This window comes from Condylura cristata, unplaced genomic scaffold (genome assembly GCF_000260355.1).
Source record: "Condylura cristata isolate star-nosed mole 26May11 unplaced genomic scaffold, ConCri1.0 scaffold00013, whole genome shotgun sequence".
Classification (NCBI taxonomy): domain Eukaryota; kingdom Metazoa; phylum Chordata; class Mammalia; order Eulipotyphla; family Talpidae; genus Condylura; species Condylura cristata.
The window spans coordinates 30,902,342-30,923,811 of record NW_004567114.1 but is presented as its reverse complement, the minus strand read 5'-3'; the positions used below and the strand labels follow the sequence as shown (position 1 = coordinate 30,923,811).

General features: G+C 32.7%; 1 protein-coding gene across 1 annotated transcript in view; it reads left to right on the top strand.

The window, feature by feature from the left end:
• Positions 1 to 21,470, top strand: part of MNAT1 (MNAT CDK-activating kinase assembly factor 1) — a 142,630-nt gene that overhangs the window by 102,474 nt on the left and 18,686 nt on the right. The gene's annotated exons all lie outside the window — the stretch shown is intronic.

Here is a 21,470-nt window from a genome sequence, read left to right as displayed (position 1 = left end):
AGGCGGGTCAGGAGAGGTCTGCCAGCCATGTGGTCACCTCTGGGGCAGGCAGGAATTGAACTCATGTGAAAGTGGCTTTAGCTTCTGAGTGCTGTGCTTTAACCTGCTGCGCCACCAGGGAGGGCCCAAAAGCCATATTTTTATGGATTTGTTTTGGAAGTGAGACCATGACATTTGTGTGACAAATAGGTGATCACAGACTGCCTCAGAGTAGCAGGTATATTTGTATACTTGAAAGGAGTAGCACAGACTTCCTTGGATGGAGCAAGTAATATTTTGTTTCTTAAGCTAAACTACTGAATGAAAAGATGACCCAGAAATCATTGTTGTTGTTTTTTTTAAAGATTTATTTATTTATGCATACAGAACTGGGGTACAGGTCAGAGGTGCAGGGACGGTGAGAGGATTCACCACACACAGAGCGGGGAGCAGAACAGGCAGATCGATGAAGTACACTGCTGAGGGGAGCAGCGGGCGGGTCAGGAGAGGTCTGCCGAGCCATGTGGATCACCTCTGGGGCTGGCGGGAATCCATGCTGAAGTGGCTTTAGCTTCTTACTGCTGTGCTTTAACCTGCTGTGCCACCAGGGAGGGCCCAGACATCACTGTTTTTTTAACAAGTTAAACAATGTAAAGAATATAATGTGAAAAAAAAACATGGATTTAATGAAATCAAGTAACTAGGAGTAATAAAAGGAAAGACCCAATAACAAAAATAGTATAGATGAAGCAGATAAAACCTACATGTACCTTCAAAACCAAAAGCAAAACCTTGAACATAATGGATGTTATATTCACTTATGACCAAAGAGGCTTCAAGATCAATTACTATTAAAATGACAGATGATTTACTTACCTGTTTGGGTATATCTTAGAATTTCTTTAAGTTTTATATACTTTTAAGGTTCTGCCACAGAAGCATTAATATAAGGAGAAATGAAACAAAATCTAAAACCTTTTCTAAATTTGAAATAATGAAGTTATCACTATTGTCCTAAGTGTTAAAATTGAAGTTTGCGGAGGCAGAATTACTGCCTAGGATGTGAAAAGTTGTAAGTGATAAATATATTTACCTCTTCCTAGATTAGCAAGTGCCAGAAGTAAGACTAAAAAAATTTTTTTTGAAATCTTTATAATGTCCATAAAGGCAATATACTTAAAATGGTACTCGTCTGTTTCAGGGTTTTGCACTTTTCAAAAAATTTGTCATCACCATTACATTTGTGAGATCATGGAAATGGCCATACATAACAATGCACAAGTAAAATGTGTGATAACAATATATAGGATAGGAAGAGGGGAAAAACTGCCACTGTCATGTTTTTAAACATTGTATGTGACGTATATAGTAGTATTTGAAGAAAACTGGGTAAGTTAAAGATGTTTAATATAAACCTCTAGAGCAGCTGCTAAAAATGTAAAGCAAAGGGTGATAGGCAGCAAGTCAATAGCAGAGAAAACATGTACTACTAATGTCCTTAATGACATGATTTTGTTAATGAAAAAAGGCAGAAAAAGAGGGAGTAAAAATTAAAGAAGAGATGGCATAGTTAGGAGTCAAATAACATGAGGGTATTTAATCTTAAATAGATTGGTAATTACATTAAATGCAAATCTTCCAACTAGAAATTTCCAGTAAAGCTTTCTGAAATGATGTAAGTAGCCTGTGCTTGTTCTATTCAATATAGTTGTTCCTCATTATATATTTCTACCGAGCACTTCAGTGTGCCTGTGCAATTGAAGAATTGAATTTTAAATTTTATTCAATTCAAATTAATTTAAATAGCCACTTGACTAGGAGCTACTATATTGGATTACATAGGTCTAAATATTTTAAGTTTTAGGCTGTCCATTTCTTTGTTAGAAGGTTGCACTTAATAAGTCCCATTTATGCCTTTATAGTGGGCTTTCCCTCTTCCCCCAAAACTTTGGCTTCTACTTCACTCCTGTGTTTTTCTTTTTATAGCCAACTTTTCATTTAATTTTATGTTAGTCTACAGTGGAAACAAGTTCAATTTCTCTAGGAACAAATGCAGAATAAATAAAATACATCATTTCTACTTCTTTGATATCTATTTGACATGATAAAGTTGAGTACACTTTGTAACTTCACTTCTGATAGTACAAAATTGTGGATGCATGCATTTTGAAAATAATTTCAATTGTGTAACCTGTGTGACATGTGGCTTTGGTCGTCGAAAAAGACCAAAAATACTTCAATGAAGTTTTATTGTCTTCTTGTATGACTTGGATAAAGGTTAAAGTCAAAAGTTCATTGCTGTGAGATTTAGGTGGCCATTACTGATATCTTTATATAGTTAAACATAAGAAGTAGGTGAAGAATATATGACAATTTCTCATTTAGGAAGGTATTTTGAATATATAATTGTAGTTCAGACTAAGCTGGCAGCACTTTTCTAATTTGCTCAAGGCAATATGTAGACATGTTTTATTAATTTTGTGCCAGTGGGAGCAAGCATTGGGAAAACTTAACTGCTAATTGAAATTCCCCTAACAACCGCTTTAGTGGGTAGTTTAGTAAAGTTTCATTGATTGGCACCGTGAGAATGTCTTTTTAATAAACAACCAGCTTTCTAGTTAATATTTTGTACTGTCCACCCAAAGAAAAGTTATTGATATAAACATGTGCCTTATTATTTTATTCATTATTTCAAATTATTCAGGTATAATTTAAAATAGTTTCAAGTTATTTCAAATTATTCTGATATAATCACTGTCTTAAGCAGATATAAGTGAGTTATATAATATGAGCGGTTCATTTGTGAACTTATAATAGAAATAATGAAAAACTATTGATTTGTAAGTTAAAGTATAAATAAAATATTCATTCTTCAGTTATAAACTTAAATGACATCATTTTTACTAAAAGTCTATAGAAGAAAATTTTATTATATTTTCTGTTAAATATTTCTTTGTGTTTTTTTTTGGTAAAGTGTTTTAGCTAAATTTGACATTTCTATTTCTTCTATTAATATAACTGATAATAAGTTCTGTTGTATTATAGGGTTTAAACTGTGATGATTTAATATCTTGAGTCCTTCTTACCCAATGATAAGATTATTTAGCTACTATTACATAACCAGCAGTGGGGGGGGGGGGAACCTGTGGTAATAGTAATAATTTTGAATTAACCTAGTTAACTAGAACTTGATAGCAATCAGAAGAAAGTTTCTTTGATCGCTATTAATTCCTATTGGTTTTATTTCCTTAGTGACTTATAGAGAACAGCGATAAAAACCTGTTTACTGAGTAAGGTAATCCATCTTACAAATCCATTACTGTTACATGTAAAGCACTCAAAAGTGTTTTGCCATATATAATCTCAGGAGTGAATTAATCTCTATAGGGAGGTAATTATGCAAGGATGCACACAAGCAAGAATCTTGAGGGCCATATCAGAATTCTGCTTGCTGTAAGTAGGACAGATCTTCCTTTGCTACTTAACTTTTTTCAAAATTTCTTAGCATAAATATAAACATTCATTCTTTTAAGTAAACTTAGTTGACTAAAATTAACATGATATTTTATAGTTATTTCAAATTTTCTTTACATTTGAAAAAATTCATAATAAAATGTTGTGAAATAAGCAATCAAATAAAACAAACCAAAATCACCAAGAAGTAAGACAATCATTTCTATTACCCTGTAGATAACAACCAAACAACACTTCTTTTGGGATTTTATTTGAAATTACTTTAAATTTACAAACTGACTATAATAAAAAAAAGGTCCTTAATCTTACTGAGTTTCCATAGAAAACTTACTTAGAAATTAGTTTTCAATATATTGTAGTTAACATACTGTTGTTACAAAATAATATTCATTATGCTTTTTGACTGGTTATTGCTATTATATGTAAAAACTACTAAATATTTTTATTTTGTATGTAGTTGCTTTACTGAGCTCTAATTTCGATCACTCTTTTAGGTGAATATCTGGGGCTTTTTAGCTGGGACTCAGTTATCTGAAAAAACAAAACAAAACATTTTTTTCTCTTAATGTTCCATCTCTGACTTAAGTGTAGTATTTTTTTGCATCTGGCTAGAATACTTTTTACCTGGTGTTAATGTAGTTCTGATAACTCTAGTTTCTTGTTTCTGATAATTTTTGTGAATTCTTTGAGTGTTTCATTATTAAGTATCTTGTTGGTTTGTTTATGTGATATTTTTCTTATACTGAGTTGTGATTTTTGAAATCAAATTGAAGAAATTTCTGCTATATGGGCAAGGTCTTTAGCTGTTGATATATTATTTATAAATTGGGTAAGAATAGAAGAAAGGTGTTTTTGATAATGTCTGCTTAGGTTTATATGCTAGTTTCATGGGCATAGAGATATCAAAGAATATGGAAAAATACAAAAGTCACAAAAAAGAGTGCAATATGTATGTGTATATAACGTATGTCATACTTTGGTATAAATATGAATGTATTACTCAGTTAACTTTTATTTTGCTGGCCATGACAGTATCTGTTTTGTTGGCATTTTAATTAGAAATCAGGTCACTTTATCTAACATGAGCCTTTGTGCTTAAAATTCTAGTCTGACTCTAGTCTGGTGAGTTTTAAATGTTTTTTATGCAATCATGTAAAAAAAAATAGTTTTGCTTGAAACAGTTGTCAAACAAGTTTCTTTCATCGAAAGTCAGACACAGGGCAGCTGAACCAGGCTGTTTAGTCTAGAGTAAATGCTCACGAGATTACAAGGTCACTGAGGAAATGTAATTATGCAGTCAATTCCAGAGTAGTCTTTTGTAGAAAGGTCTTTAAAAGTATTAAATCATAATATTAATTTAAAAATATCTGAGCTGTATTTCAAAATTAATCTCAGAGGAAAAGCAACATTGAAGAATCTAAATTATTACTGTGAAATATAGTTTTAGTTCAGATTTTTATAGGAGCCAAAAAAGGCAACCTCAATTTATTTGATTTTGTTGATTCCTGCCAGATCACTGTAAAATTCTATAGACCCTGTATAGATTCTATTGGGAAATCAAATCTCATTGTATTTAGCTCATGCTAATTAAGAAAACAACTGATAATTTAGCAGTCCTTTCCTTTTGTCAGCATTATCATTCAGCAAATATACATGAAGCACCTCCTATGTACTAGTTACTATTCTAAGTGCTGAAAATAAAACAGTGAACAAAGCAGAGGAAGTACCAACTGTTAGGAAATTTTCATTCTACTGGGGTAAAAACAATAATAAAAATACACTAATGGATCTGTTTAGTGGCGCTTAGCACTTTGAAGACAGAGCAGGATGGAGAAGGGATATATATTGTGGTTGGAGTGGAATGCTATGTTATATATGTGGTGATTGGATGGACTCTTATGGAATGATATTTAAGCATTATAAGTATTAAACAAAGAAATAATCATGTAATACGATGGCAAAAGTCATAGAAGGAATTGTAAGTGCAGAGGCCTTGAGGTGGAAGGAAGTATTGGAGGATCAATGTACTGGTCTGACGAGACTACCATGTCAGGGGCTTGTAGCCTCAATATGCACTTCGTATTCCCAGATTATTGGGGTTGTATGCTTGGGGTAGTAGTGGCGCTTTGTTGAACTGAAAGCTCCAAGTTGGGAGTTCCTCATATTCTAGACATCCCCCTCTGGGGTGGGGTGGTGGGGAGACTCCATGGAAACTTATAAAGCAGAGCAGTGGACAGCCACTGCTCTTCTTTGTGACATATGCAGCTCTGTTCTCCATTTTGGCAAGCCATCTGGGACTTGTCCTCAGACCTCAGCAGCCTAATGTGCTCTATACAGCAGGCACCTGTTTGTTTTCTGAGTGAATCACCTGCCATCTTGCCATGCTGACCCTGCTTGAATGCATGCCTCTTCAACACCAGTAGTAACTGGGGTAGGACAGACTGCATCTGGCCACCTGTCAGCCTACCATTCATATTTCTCTCTCTCTCTCTCACACACTTGTACTCATTTATGTAAATAATAGGTTACAGTTGTTACTAATGCTGTTGTTTCTCTCTGTGTCCTGCATTAGTAATTGAGAGTGAGGACCCACCAACTGAAGTATTCCCCTACACTCAAACTTGCTCTTTTTCGGGAAAAGTGTATATGAAGAAAAGAAAGGAAGCCAAATAATCTGGAATCAGAGGGGAATGGTAAGGGACAAACAATAGGAAGGGGAATGAAGTTAAGAGAGATGTAACAGGTTGTTTTATATATATATATATATATATATATATATATATATATATAAGGAGGTAGGCTAAACCCACTTAGTTCATGTAGAGTTTTTTTTTTAGATAATGATCAAGACTGGATTTTTATTTGAAGATAGGAAGTTATAGGAGAATTTTTAAAAATGGGTATCATATAATTGTATTTAGAAAGGTCTGTTCTCAGGTATTTACAGTGCAGCAGTCCTTGTTAAGATGATAGTGGCTTATACTAAAATGGGAACAGTATTTGTAGTTGTTGAGAGGATGATACGATTATGGCCGTAATTTTGATTGCAGAGACTATAAAAGTTTTGATAGTTCAGATGTGGGGTTTATAAAAAGTTGCTCTAGAGTTACTTCTAGCAGCAAAGCTGCCACTTGCTGTGATAAGGAAGACTAGGGGGAGGCAGCATGGTAATGTCAGTTCAGTAATTTAGCAATATTTATTAAATTTTAATTCTAAAGAGATTGCAAGAGATGAGACAAAAAAAACTCTTAGAGACAGTCCTTGCATCTTCTCCTCTTTATAAAAGGGTGAACTCTAATAACTTCATTATGGGAGAGGTCAGAGGAAAATGTTCAGTCACATTTTTGGTTAGTGGGAAGCTAGATTAGCTTCTCAGTCTCTTAGGATAATTTTTCGCTGCTGCACAATGTAGCATCTCCATGTAGGGAAATTTCAAAATCTGAATGAGCTTTATTTTAATGATACTTGTAGAAGATTATAGTTTAAAAAGGATATTTAAGGACACTGTACTCAAATTGTACAACTTTCCTTATTAACAGAAGTTTTATCAGAAAACTCCCAGTCAGCTTCTTGTTCTGAAATCAGCTACATTTAACTTCACTAAAGAGTATGTTACTAAGGTTTTTAGAAATCCTTCCAACTCCTTTTGGACAAAAATGCTTATTTCCAACATGTCTCCCCACCTCACCCTCCCCCCTCTCCCCAGCCCAATAAAGCAGTGAACAAAGCAGAGGAAGTACCTACTGTTAGGAAATTTTCATTCTACTGGGGTAAAAACAATAATAAAAATACACTAATGGATCTGTTTAGTGGCGCTTAGCACTTTGAAGACAGAGCAGGATGGAGAAGGGATATATATTGTGGTTGGAGTGGAATGCTATGTTATATATGTGGTGATTGGATGGACTCTTATGGAATGATATTTAAGCATATAAGTATTAAACAAAGAAATAATCATGTAATACGATGGCAAAAGTCATAGAAGGAATTGTAAGTGCAGAGGCTGGGGATCGAACTTGTGCCTGCAGTAGCTTCATAGTGCTGTGATTTAACTTGTTGTGCCCCCAGGGAAGCCCTCCCGTTTTTTTTTTTTTTAAATATGGAAAATATAAGTAGATGTAACCCACTGAAACAAGAAGTCTTTGGGAGTCTTCATAAACTTTTAAGAGTATAACGAGACCCTAAGACCAAACAGTTGAAGAATTTATAGTCTGTTCATATACTACATCCATGTTTGACATGCAGCTTTTCTAGTAATCTGCTTATTCATCAATTTATTCATCAGATATTTACTAACCCAGTTTATTTATAGGAAATAAATGTACTTAGGACTGGGTTTGGGTCATCAAAGAACTTGTGAACTTTTTGATGAACTGTTGGGTGGAAAGGATGTCCTGAACAAACTCCACAAGTGGGTTTTATGAATCCCACCCCAGACCAGAGATCCAAGATATCATGTATTATAAATCCCATAATATCATCACGACCAAAGGGAGGATTGTTGGGAACTGAGGGTGGAGTAAGCAGCCAGGCTTGGCATGTAACCAAACATGTGGGCCTTGGAGATCTTTGTTTTTTTTTTCTTGTTTTCAGCATGCTTTTGGGGTTCCAGCTCAGTGAAACTGATAGGACACATTCACCAGTTATTTCTCTCTCTTTATCCCTGAGTTATTCCTTTCTTCATTTCCCCTTTTTGTAACTAAATCTTTTACTAACCTTTCTCTGTGTACCTGCAGTTGAGTCTCATTATGAGTACCTTTTAAGTGCCCTTATGAGGACCCAAATCAGGCCAAACTATTTCACAGTAGGGTTGTCCTGTAACAGAACCTTCCCATTTTTTTTTCATAGTAGCTATACCAATTTATATCCCTACCAGCAGTGTATAAGGGCTTCTTTTCCTCCATATCTTTGCCAACCTTTCTTATTTCTCAACTTTTTTGATAATACCTGCCTAACTAGTGTGAGGTGAAATCATATCATGGTTTTGACTTGTATTTTCTTAGTGATAGGCAATGTAGGACTTTTGTTCATGTTTCTTTTGGCCATCTGTATATCTTCTTTGGTGAAATGTGTAAATTCTGACCATATTTTAATTGGGTTTTATATTGTAATCAATTAATACTTGTTGAAGACTTAAAAAGATAAGGAATAAGTGAGATAAGTATGCCAGTAGATCCTGTAATTTATCACTTGTTTTTAGTTATTCCAAAGAAAATTTAATAGAAAATGTTAATTGTGTTTAGGGACAGTTTTGGGTTTTATAAATAGTGAGGGTGGCAAAAAATAATAACAGTTGTTAATCACCTAAAGATAACCTTTGTTTAAACATATGCTTGAGTTTTTATAAAGTGAGAGTCTTTAAAGACATCATCAACAACGAAAAGCTATTAAATGAATGAATGGCTTGTTGATGAAATGAATGTACTGAAAAATATGCAATCACTCATTAGTTCTACATTTCCTTGGTAAGAATCAGGATCACAGGCTAGGATTCAGGTAATTATTTTGAGGGAAAAGATTCATAGTCCCTTAAAATACTTTCAAGTGTAGATAACTGTATTTTCCTTCAGTATTTGGGAATTGCCCTTATATTCAAAGACTAAAATTTATAAAAAAGAAAAATAATCTAGAAATTGTGTTGTTAGGAAATTATTAGGCATGTGTAGTTCAGTGGCTCTTAATCTTTCAATTATACAACATATTGGCTCTTGAGTTGAATAACTCTGCTAGTTATCATGTTCTATGATTGTAACCTAGGTCTAAGGTCTATTCTTTTTCCCGACTCCTTATTGACTCCTTATGTATTTCATGCTTTTAATTTCTTTAATTCTCTCTACTATTTATTTTCCCAACTAAATTTAGTATAAAGCATAAGGAATTAAAAAGCCATTAGAAATTGTCATTCACTCTTCTTTCAAGAAAGAATAGAAACTATGAAAATTTTAATTTGAAGGAAGACATGCAATTGTTTTTATTAAGGCAGTTTATGCTTTTTCTTCTCAAAGAGACTTCCTCAGTCATCTTCCAGTCACTTGTAGCTTTTTAAAACATCTCTGTTAAAATAAGTACTTTCATTGAGTTTTCCTTATCATGTTCATTAGTAAACAGAAGAAAAATTGTCCTGGTTTCTACTATTGAGTTTCTTTATGTAAAATCATAATAAGCCACTAATGGTCTTTCTTTTCAGGAAGCAATTATTCATAACCTCTAAGCTTTTTTTCATAGTACTTTGTTCTCTAAATATCATCTTCCTCCTGGTTTGGAAGAAACCAGTGTTAATACTTCTCAAACAAACATCCAACTAGTAAAAAAAACTAGGTAGTCGGTCAATACTGCTATAGAATCAGTTGGCTATATTTCTAATAATGTTCAATGATTTTAACATGATAAGTATGCCCCAAGTAATCATTATTCTGATTCAAAGGTAGTATTGCCTGTGTTTTGTTTTTCTGCATAAACGGCTTTAAATGTAAAAACATAAATCCTAAAGAGTGGGAGTGGAAAATGGGGATGGTTTTCATTTTCTACAATTTCCTGTGAGACATGGCTCTAAACAAAGCCCATATTTACACAAGACAATTTAGTTTTACATAAAGTGTTGTATCCAGCACATTTTGAAATTTTTTAACTAGTCGTCTGTGTTTAATACTTTCATAGTAAATGTGTTTAATAATGCTAGGTGAAACTTGAAATAATTTAAAAATAATTTTACAGTAGAAACACCAGCTAAATCAGTCTTTCGGTAATAAATGTTGGAAAAAAAATTAATTATTTTTGCTGTCACTGCAAAATCAATTTTGTAACTGTTCTTTTTAAACTGACTTTTACATTACTAAATTCTAAATACTGCACTCCTGTAACTTGTCAGAAGCAGGTTTTGGTTAATAGATATTTTCAGTGATGTAATGGGAACTTTTGGCAGTGAGTCAGAATATAATGGACTGTGATTAATGTTTTAATAAGTGCTTTTCTGTTGCTCATGATGTAGAGGAGAAGTGTTTTCCTGCTAGGATTGATAGGAGAATAGCAGGTGTGCATGTATGTTTTTTAAAAAGAGGTGTAACATATTTCTTAGAATCACATTAATGTTTTTATGTTTTATAAATATATATATTTAAAATTTGTTGTCATAGGAGAAGCAATTGTTATCACAAATCTACAACTGATTTAGAGGAATAAAATTGGGGATGTGTACTGATTGCTTTATTTATCTTTTGATTTTTAGTTTTCATTTTCTTATGAAGCTATTACAACTGGGGATATCTGTAGTTTGCTGTTACTTCCTACTGTACACTAAAAGGAACTTAGGCATCTATGTAATCTCAGGACATATGTGTCCTATAACCCAGTGTTTCTAAAATATTGCATTTATGAAAAAAAACTTTTCTAAGGAGTTTTTTCTTTTAAGGCCAGGAATTGTTGCTGCCAGCACATCAGGGCATGGACACAGGGAAAGTCAGGAAATGTGTATGTCCTGTATGCTCATGAGAGCCTGCACTCAGCCAGCTAGTATCCTCTTGTCTAGGGGAGTCCAGTGTTACTAAAGAATAAATTAAAAGTACTATGAGAAGCCTAGAAAGGCTTTTAGAATGCAGTCACAGTCCAGTTTTAGAACTTTTTAATCAAGAGATCAATCTTGTCAGTTTACAGATCCCATTTTCCCATTTTTCTTTCTATCTCTATAGATTTACAAATATAGATGTTTCATATAAATATAATCATACAACATGTGGACTTTTGTTTCTGACATTTTTATTTTTGAGTTTCAAATTTGAAGAGATCAGCTTTCCATTTCTTCTTTGTTGCTGAATGATATGCCAATACTATTGATAGAAATTATACTATCAATAAATTTTTTTTTAAAGATTTTATTTATTTGTGCATACAGAACTGGGGTACAGGCCAGAGGTGCAGGGGCGGTGAGAGGCTTCACCAGAGAAAGAATGGGGAGCAGAACAGGCAGAGCGATGAAGTACACTGCTGAGGGGAGCAGCGGGCGTGTCAGGAGAGGTCTGCCACGCCATGTGGTCACCTCTGGGGCAGGCGGGGATCGAACTCATGCGGAAGTGGTTTCAGCTTCTTAGTGCAGTGCTTTAGCCCGCTGCGCCACCAGGGAGGGCCTATCAGTAAATTTTTCTATCAGTTAATGTACTTTTGGATTATTTCCACATATTAGTTATTATGAATAGTGCTGCTATGAACAGTCACATGAAAGTCCTTATGTGGACGTGTTTTCATTTCACTTGGGCAAATACATCAGAATAAGATTAGAAATCATTTTCTAATGTTCCCATTTGTATAAAGGGAACCTGTTTTTTCACATCCTTGGAAATATTTATCATTACCTGTCACTTTGATTATAATCATTCTAGTAGCATCTGATTGCATAATTAATTTGTGTATCTTTTATGACTAAAGATATAGAACATCTTTTTATATTCATATTTGCTATTGCTGTATGTTCTTTGTTGAAATGTCCTTTCCAATCTTTGTCTATTATAGAATTTAGGCATTTATCTTATTATTATGCATAATAGTTCTTAATAATCCAGATACCAATTCTCTGTTAAGTATGTAAATTGTCAATATTTTCTCTTAAGTGTGGTTTGCCTTGTCATTTTGAAGTTTGTCTTTTTCTTTAAAAAATATATTTATTTATTTGTGCGTACAGACTGGGGTACAGGCCAAAGGTGCAGTGAAAAGATTCACCAGAGACAGAGTAGGGATCAGAAAAGGCAGATAGACTGATGTACACTGCTGAGGGGAGCAGCAGGTGGGTCAGGAGAGGTCTGCTGCGCCAGCCATATGGATTACCTCCAGGGCAGGGATCTCTTGAAGTTTGTCTTTTGAAGCATAAACATACTGAATCTTGATGGTTCAACTGACCAGTTCTGTTCTTTTTTTGTGTCACGCTTTTGGTTGTATCTAAGAGAACTTTGCCTTACTAAAGGCCGTGAAGATTCCTCCTATGTTGTAAAGTTTTATACTTAGGCCTCTGGTTTATATCAAATTAATTTTTGGGTGTGGTATAAGTTTCCATGTTTATCCTCTGCACTTAGATGCCCTTTTGTTCTAGTACCATTTATTGAAAGGATTATTCAGCTCCATTGAATTACCTGAAACCATGTTTTGTAAATCATTCTTAGTATTCGTACTCTAAGGCAAACTGATTATTGAGTCCTGAACTTTGCCTCAACCTGAAAAATAATATTTTTCCTTTTCCCGAATTACATTTTAGCTTTCTAAAGTTGTATTATAGTAGACAAGACATGTGTGTTAAGTTTGAGAAATTTTTTATTTTAAATGTGTAAACTAATGAAATATGTCACACCTTTTCTGTCACTTCACAATTATATCTTGACATAAATATTTATTATTACAGTTTTAGAACCAAAAAGGTCTCTGATTCCCAAGCCAGGAACATTTTGGCAGGAACCACACTCTTTCAACCTCAAATAAACACCTAACTTTTAATGCCAAGAGGTTTAAATTTTGTTTCAGTCTTCAAATCCAAAATATTTGTATTCTGAGGTCAGATAAAAACGTAACTTGCATTGGAAAATTTAAACTGACTACCTTGATTACTTTTCCAGGTTAAAAACTAGAGATCATTGAGGTAAGGGTTCAGTTTTAGCTATGTCATAAATATTTATTTATAATTTTTTAATTAAGGTAACATTGGGTTACAACACCATATGGTTGTAACTGGAGTTACAGAACTGGAGTGTAGACTGGAGGTACAGTATGAGGAGGGTGAGAGGATTCACAGAGATAGAGTGGGAGCAGAACAGGTGGATCTGCTGACATACATTGCTGAGCGAAGCAGCAGGTAAGATAGGAGAGGTTTACTACGCCTTGGATGGGTTAGCTTCCTGGCCAGGGATCAAACTCAGGCCCTAGTGGTGATAGCATTGGAACTTAACCCCTATGCCACCAGGAAGGGCTTATTTAAATGTTTTTTTAGTATTGTTCATATTACTCTTAATATGGGCTGGAATAGTCTACAATCCCACCAACAGTGTAGGAGGGCTCCTTTCCCCCATATCCCTGCCAGTCCAGTTGTTTCTCGACTTTTTTGAAGAGATGAAATATTATCTTGCATTTCCTTGATGGTTAGTGAGAATGAGCATTTTTCAGTGTGCCTATGGCCATCTGCATGTCTTCTTACTAGAAGTGTCTATTTAGCTCTTCTGCCCCCCCTTTTTTATTGTATTGGGCTGTATGAGCGCTTTTTTTGCAGTTCTTGGATATTTGCTCCTTGTCATATATCCAGTGTGCAAATATTTTCTCCCATTCAGTATAGTATCTTTCATTGTGATAACTTTGTTTGATGTACAGAAGTTGTTTATTTTTGCTTTTGTTTCTGTCGCTAATAGTGTTGAGAATCCCAAAGAAATTCCTGAAGCCAGTGTTAATAAAGGTTTTCTGCCTGTTTTCTTCTATGTGTTTTATGGTTTCAGTTCTTATATCCATGACTTTAATCCATTTAAAATAAATTTTTGTATGTGGGGTAAGGTAGTGGTCTAGTCTCGTTCTTAGGCATGTGACTGTCCAGTTTTCCCAAAATCATTTGTTAAAGAGACTTTCCTTTCTCCATTGTATACTTTTTGCTCCTTTTTGTATATTTTGTCTGTATAAGTGTTATGCCGGTATAAGTGTGAGTTTATAGTTCTGATCTTGCAATTCTTTTTCCATTGGTCTGTGGGTATTATTATAATACCTTATTGTTTTGATTACTGTATATTTGTCATATAATTTGAAGTGTGAGAGTGTAATACTTCTATCTTTTCTCTTTTTTGTCAGAATGGCTTTGGCTATTTGGTGTATTTTGTAATTAGCTAAAAATTTCAGTAATGTTTGTTCTGCCATTAAAGTTTTAGTAGGGATTGTATTGACTTGTACATGACTTCGGGTGAGATGGCCACTTCAACAATGTTAATTCTTCCAGTTCATGAACAGAGAATATTTTCAATTTTTCTTTGTGTCTTCTTCTATTTCTTTTAACAATTTTCATTTTATAGCTTCATTATCTCCATTGGTAAGTTTGCTTCTAGGTATTTAATATTTTATGATGTGATAGTCAAAGGGATTATTTTCTTGATTTCTTTCTCTTCTAGTTCTTTGTTTGCATATTGAAATGCACCTGACTGTTGAAGATTAATTTTATAGCTTCCCATTTTACTGATTTATTGTTCTGTAGTTTAGTAGAGTCCTTAGGGTTTTTTTTTTTTCCTATATATATTATGTCATTTGGAAATTGTGATAGTTTTACTTCTTTGTCAATTCTGATTCTATTTATATCTTTTTCTTGCTTAATTCCTCTGGCTAAGGCTTTGAATACTGTCTTGAGTAGTAATAGTGAAAGAGGACATGCTTGTCACATACCTGATCTTAAAGGAAAATCTTTCAGTTTTTTTGTCATTGGATATATTAGCTGTGAATTTGTCAATATGTTTTTATTGTGTTGAGATATGTTTCTTCTGTCCCCATTTTTGGGAAGGTTTTTTTTTTTTTATCATGATTAAATGTTGATTCCTACTAAGTGCTTTCTCTGCAACCATTAATGTAGTCAAATGGTTTTTTTTTTTTTTCTTTGCTTTTATTGATGTAGTGAGGTACACTGATTGATTTTAGGCCATCTGTGGGTCCCTGGAATATATCCCACTTTTGATCCATGATGTATCATCCTTTTAGTGCTTTGTTGAATTTGGTTTGCTAAGATTTTGTTGAGGGTTTTTTTTTTTTTTTTTTAAAACATGTTCATCAGTATATTGACCTGTAATTTTCTTGTAAATGTCCTTGTCTGGTTTTGGTGTCAGAATAATGTTTGTCTCATAAAATGTATTTGGAAGCACTCTCTTTTCCTAAATTGTCTGGAAGAATTTGAATATAGTATTAGTGTGTCTTTGAAGGTTTGGTAGATCTCAGTAGTAAAACCATCTGGTCTTGAACTTTTGTTTTTTTTGGGAGAATTTTGATTACTATTTCAATTTCCTTGCTTGTCATTGGTCTGTTCAGGTTTTCTACTATTTCTTACTGACTCAGTCTCAGAAGACTCTAAGAAATAGTTTATTTCATCTAGATTATTCAGTTTGTTGTAATACAGATGTTCATATTAATCTCTTATGATCCTCAGTATTTCAAAAATAGAAGATCTTTAGAGTATTTTTGCCTGTCTATTGAATATATTTGCACATAAATCTTTGGTGTGTGAGAGATACAAGTATCTGAATGATTAAGACAGCTGCTTCAGACTTTTTCTCTCTGCTCATTATTGTTGCCTTCCATGTTAAGGGAGGCCCAGGGATAGAAATCAGTGAGTGCATTTATTCTGCTGCCAGAGAGTATGTGCAGCTGACGTTTCCTTCTGAATCACTACCACCACTTGCCACAGCTGCTGGCTATACCAAAGTAGGTAGACTATAAAAAATTCTGTCATCACGAAGTCCATTGCAGTACTGGATGTAACTTAAGATTTTTTAATTTATGATATTTCCCCAACTTTTATCCTAGTGTCCTTTATTTAAAAAAAAAAATCTGTCTGTAGCTGTATATGTTAGATCTGAGTTGTACATTTAATAGCTGAAACGCTTATATTCATGATTTAGTAAGTGTGGTTAAATACTATTACCTACTTTAAAGTCTAAATGTACATAAAAATATATTTTTTGTAATTTAAAAATATGCACTATAGCTGTAGAATTACTGTGACACTGAGAAACATGCTTACTGCCAAGTTAAAAACACTCTGAAGCACTCTGAAAATTTTTAACGTATTGGTGAATTAATTATATATCCTTTTGATACATAGCTAATTGAATTTTCATTCTTTGATTTGGGGACTAATTTTTCTCTAGTCTAGAGTTGTTCATAGCATAAGAATATTAGTTTGTTTGATATAATATTTAACTATCAAGTTTTTTCCTGCTTTCTAAATTGTCTTTATTTTTTGCTTTGTACAAGCCTATTGATTGCCTTGCACAGAAGAATAAAGTCTCTACCCTTCCTTCCCTCCCCCTTTTTTCCTTTATCATATTTTTCTTATAGCTTGTGGTCTTAGTTAGGAGAGGAAAGCCCTTTAGACTATCTTTGGGTTTATCATTCTATTTGGATATGCCTGTTGATCTTCTAAGATACAGTGTGTCATTTTTTGCAATAAATACTCAGCGGCACAAAATATTTTATTGAATTAGATTGACATTCCCTACCTGCTATCTATCCTTCTTTCTATGTATGTTTTCCTCATTTATAGAGAACCATAGCATCTGAACTGGGTAACTTATACTAGTCCTCATCAAGTTTATATATGGAATAATCTCTTTCAATAATTGGGTATATTTCTACCTGTGTTAATTTGCTTTGGTACTTAAAAATCATAGCTTATTTTAAAAGAACAGCTTCTAGAGACGTTAAATGTTTCAGTAATTACTATTTTAAGGTTAACTTTTTTGATAATCAAGGTTACTTTTTTGCCTTTTATTTCTCACATTATTGTTTTATTTTTTATGACTTATTTGATAGAGGATATCAAATGAAAAAATAATAGGGAATTCATTTTATGGACTCAACAGCATTTTTCACTTCTGTAAGTCTTCATATACTTTTAGGACATAGATTGAAATTTCAAATTGCCATGATATTGGTTCCAGTTGCAGGTGGAAAAAATGAAGTTTTCTTACCAACAGCATGCAGGCACCTTCTTTTAGCACCACTGCTTTCCCATCTATGACATCAGGAATTTATTATTGTTTAACTTTTTGGAAATAATTTCACTCAAACAAGTTTTATTAAAGTCCTATTATCTTTTTTATATTAAGTGTAGTTCTAAATTAGATTGACAAATTAGTTCCTTATTCATATTTCTTAAAATGTTTTTTTAAAACCCTTGTTAAAGATCAATATTTAGTTTTTCCTTTTTCCTGCAAAACTACAACCATCTTAAATTCTACCATAGGTGTTCAGTGTCAGTTCATCATAAATTGGCAAGCATCCCAGAACTGTAATTCCACTTATTATAGTATTTCATTTCATTTTTAAAAGTTACATTTTTAGAAAATTTGGAGGTTTATTTCCTTTCCTGAGGTATGTGGTTGAATAATGGTTAATATGGTTCAAAGAAATACCACAGGTCGAGTACGCAGGCATTTCAGCTATTTGATCATTGTTTTATTTTTAGGTTTTAATTTTCCCCTTCAGATTATGTTTATTGAGGTAAAATGGATTTACATTTTTTGGATCTATACTTTCATACTCTGCCCACCACCAGTGCACTAACAGTCATTTTCCCATATCCCATTGAGTCATCCCTTCCCCAACCCCCCACCAACCTTTTTTTTTTGAATGTGAGATACATTTTAGTTTCCCTCTTTAAAGTATTACTTTTATGTGCTAACTATTAAATGAAAATATAATACCCATATTTAATGTTACTTATTTAAGTCTTTGCACTGTTCCTAAGACAGTTACTCTTGCTATGTGGTTATTTAGCTATTTCTTATCCTGTGCTTTATCATTTACCATTTTTAAAGCCACGTGTCAGATAGCATACTCACTTCTGAACAGTTAGATCTTAGTTTCATAAGCTGCTATAGTCTAGTTTTAGAAATTTTGTTTTGACAAGTATAATGGTAATCTTAAAATCAAATCTTTGATGATACAGAAATCTCCTTGTGAATAATAAGATAAGGGCAGTATAGAAATTGAGAGGTGGATTTTTAGAGTTATAGTACCTGGGTTAATAATACTGAGTCAGTTCCTTAACCTTTCTGTAACTTTAATTTATTTATTTATAAAAACAGAGATAATAGCACCTATCAGATGGGTTTGTTTTAAGTATTAAATGAAGTAATACAATATAATGTAAGGTCCCAGAATACTAACTAATCGAATATAAAATACAATAAAAGAAATTTAATCCTTTAACATCTATTTGTGTTTTCTGTTTGGTCTGATGAATTTGAGAACTCCAAAAGATTGTGTGTTGTTGAAAGTGACAAGGTAATGGAGTTTTAGCTAAGGAAGGACCAAATTATGAAGATATAATTTGAAATTCTTTGACTAGAATAAAAGTAGAATTTTCAAAAACAATAGCGAAAGGTCAAGGAAATGGTGCTTTTCAAGCAAAAAAAGTTAAAGCAGTATGCAATATTTTGCTATATTTACTAATCTGAAAATTTTACAATATATGTAGTTTGATATAAGGGATTCACTCATTGATTATTTTCAAGAAGAAATCTGGGAAGAAAGTGTAAATTTAGCTCATTCTGGCACTAATAGCACCTTTTTGATAATTCATACATTCTTTCTTTGTACATATGTTGCTTTGAGGCAAATCAAAACAAACAAAAAATTAACAAAAGAACTAACATGCTGTTTCTTACGTCTTTATAACTGTTCAGTGTGATTACTTTTCTACCTTTTATCCCAAATATATTGTAATTTTTGTTCAAAAGTAGATGTTAGAAGGAATAGAGTAAAAAGAGAAAATAGCGAGTGATGAAATAATACCAGGAAAAGGAGTACAATAAGATAGAGGAGAAATGAAAAAGCACCATATTTCATGTGTCTAAACTTCTTGCCCTCACGGAGACTGCTCTTTTCAAACTACATAGTATAAAATATTGGGTTTGAAAGTCCCTTTAAAAGAAGACATTTACCTTCAAACTTTCATATTTATTTGATCTCAAGACTAGATAGACTTAAGATTGAGATTTCTAAAAGGATGCTTTAAATTCAGTTCTTATGTTCTGTCATGAGTCTATGCAACATCATAGTCTTTTAAATAGTCAAAATTAAATTAACAATCTAAGAAACTTAATTTTTCAAAAAAATGTTAGTGAGTGTTGAACTTGTAATTTATTGCTTCTATTAAAGAATTTGAAACTGTATTGCTCAGAAGTGAATATTAAACTGTCTGCCACCTAGTGTTAATATTTGATTACTTAGTTTGCAGGAAATATTCTTGTTAAATACTGGTCAAAAACCAATCATTTTACAGTAGTAGATATAGATGTTTTGTTTGATTCCTAGTTTTTATATATAGATGTTTTGTTTGATTCCTAGTTTTTATAGTATATAGTCCTTGATACGATTATTTTAGTGTAGTATTTAATTAATAGTGGTGAACTTAACAAATAAAAAGTTTAGTGTCAGAAATGATAATTTTATAACTATTACAATTTATTTAGAATTAAAATTTAAAATTTAAAAAACATATCAAAGGGAAAGTACATTAAAACCATAATTGAAATGAAACTTTGAAACTGAAAATTATACTGTCCACAATATCATAAAAGATAAATAAGCATATGTCATCCTTCAATCTCCTTAAATACATAAAGAAAAAATAAGCCAAATAATTATCATTTGTTGTTTTACTGTTAATATTAGATTTTCTTTTTGTTGAATTATTTATTTTCTTTATCTGCATATCTACCATAGGTATAGGAATTAGTAAAAGCTGGTACTTTCCTCCAAAGAACTAATCCCACCTGAACTCTGAGCATTATACTTTATATATTTGTGACTTCAGCTCATGCTTTAACGTTATGATTAGCTACTGCACTCTCATCTTTGTTTAGAACTCTGATATTTATTAGTTTTTCATAGTCCTAAACATTCCAATTATCACTTATTCTTGAAATATTTAATCCTGATTATCATTATTCAACATTTGCTTTTCTATTTAACTTAGGTAGCTATTGATAAAACTGAACAATAGTTTATTTTACCTAAATAAAACGATAAATGGTCAGCCAGGTGTCCTTGCTCATCAATAACTCGGTTTATAAAGTCCAGTTGTTTGAAATGATTTTGTAGATAGAAGTAGGATTTACTGTGACATAGATTACTTAGAATAATAAGAATGTTAGGGGGCCTCCCTGGTGGTGCAGAGGTTAAAGACAGTGCTGTTAAGCTATTGCCAGCCTATGTCATTTCCATCCCCACATGGCGAGGGAGGTACCCACATGGCACAGCAGACTTCTCCTGTCTCCACTGCAGCTCCCTCAGCAGTGTAGTTCAGTAGATCTGCCCGTTCTGCTCCCCACTGTCTCTGGTTAATCCTTTCATCTCCTCTGCACCTCTCACCTATACCCCAGTTCTTGTATGCATAAATAAATCTTTTTTAAAAAGAAGACTTTTAGAAATATGAAAAATTAATTTTATATTACTAGTTATATTATATGATGAACCTGTTACCATGTAGCTTATGGAAAGCTACTTCTGCTTATGATACAGTCAAAAAATGTATTGAAGGATATTTTCCTAAAGTCTTACATTTAGTCTTTGACATATTTTAAAAATAAGTTGCATAGAAAAAAATGATCAATTTAATAAAGTACTCATGTTATCTTCTAGCTAAGTTTGAGTTTACTTAAACTTGATTAGTCAAAGAGTCATTATTAGAAAGGGTATATTTTAGAAGTTCATTTAAAAAATGGATAGAAATGTAAGACAAATATATTAGGAAGCTGAAGATAGGGAAGACTAATTTACTGATAATGAACATTTATGAGAAATTTAACTTCAAACATGTTCAGTAGGTATTATAAAGAGATAGAAAAATTTACTGTGGTTTTTCTACTTTAGAAAGGAGATTAAAAAATCAAAACCTCGCTGTTTTAAACTACATTAAAAGTCACATTTTATAAAGTAACTGGTTATCCAAAACAAATTTATGGAATCACTATAAAAGAACTAGTATAGAGGTATACTACAAATATTTACCCTTACATACTTTATGTTTACTTTTTAAATATGTACTAATTTATCAAATGTTATAGTACTCCTTTAGCTTATAGATTTCTTCTCTGTTCCTATCAACAACACAAATACATTTTAATTAAAAAATGTACTATTTGCAGTATGTTAATCCAGCTTTCTTTCTGTTAGTATTTTCATGTGTGTGTATATATATATATATCTTTTTTTTATAAAGATTTATTTATTTGTACATACAGAACTGGGGTACAGGCCAGAGGCTCAGGGGTGGCAAGAGGCTTCACCAGAGACAGAGT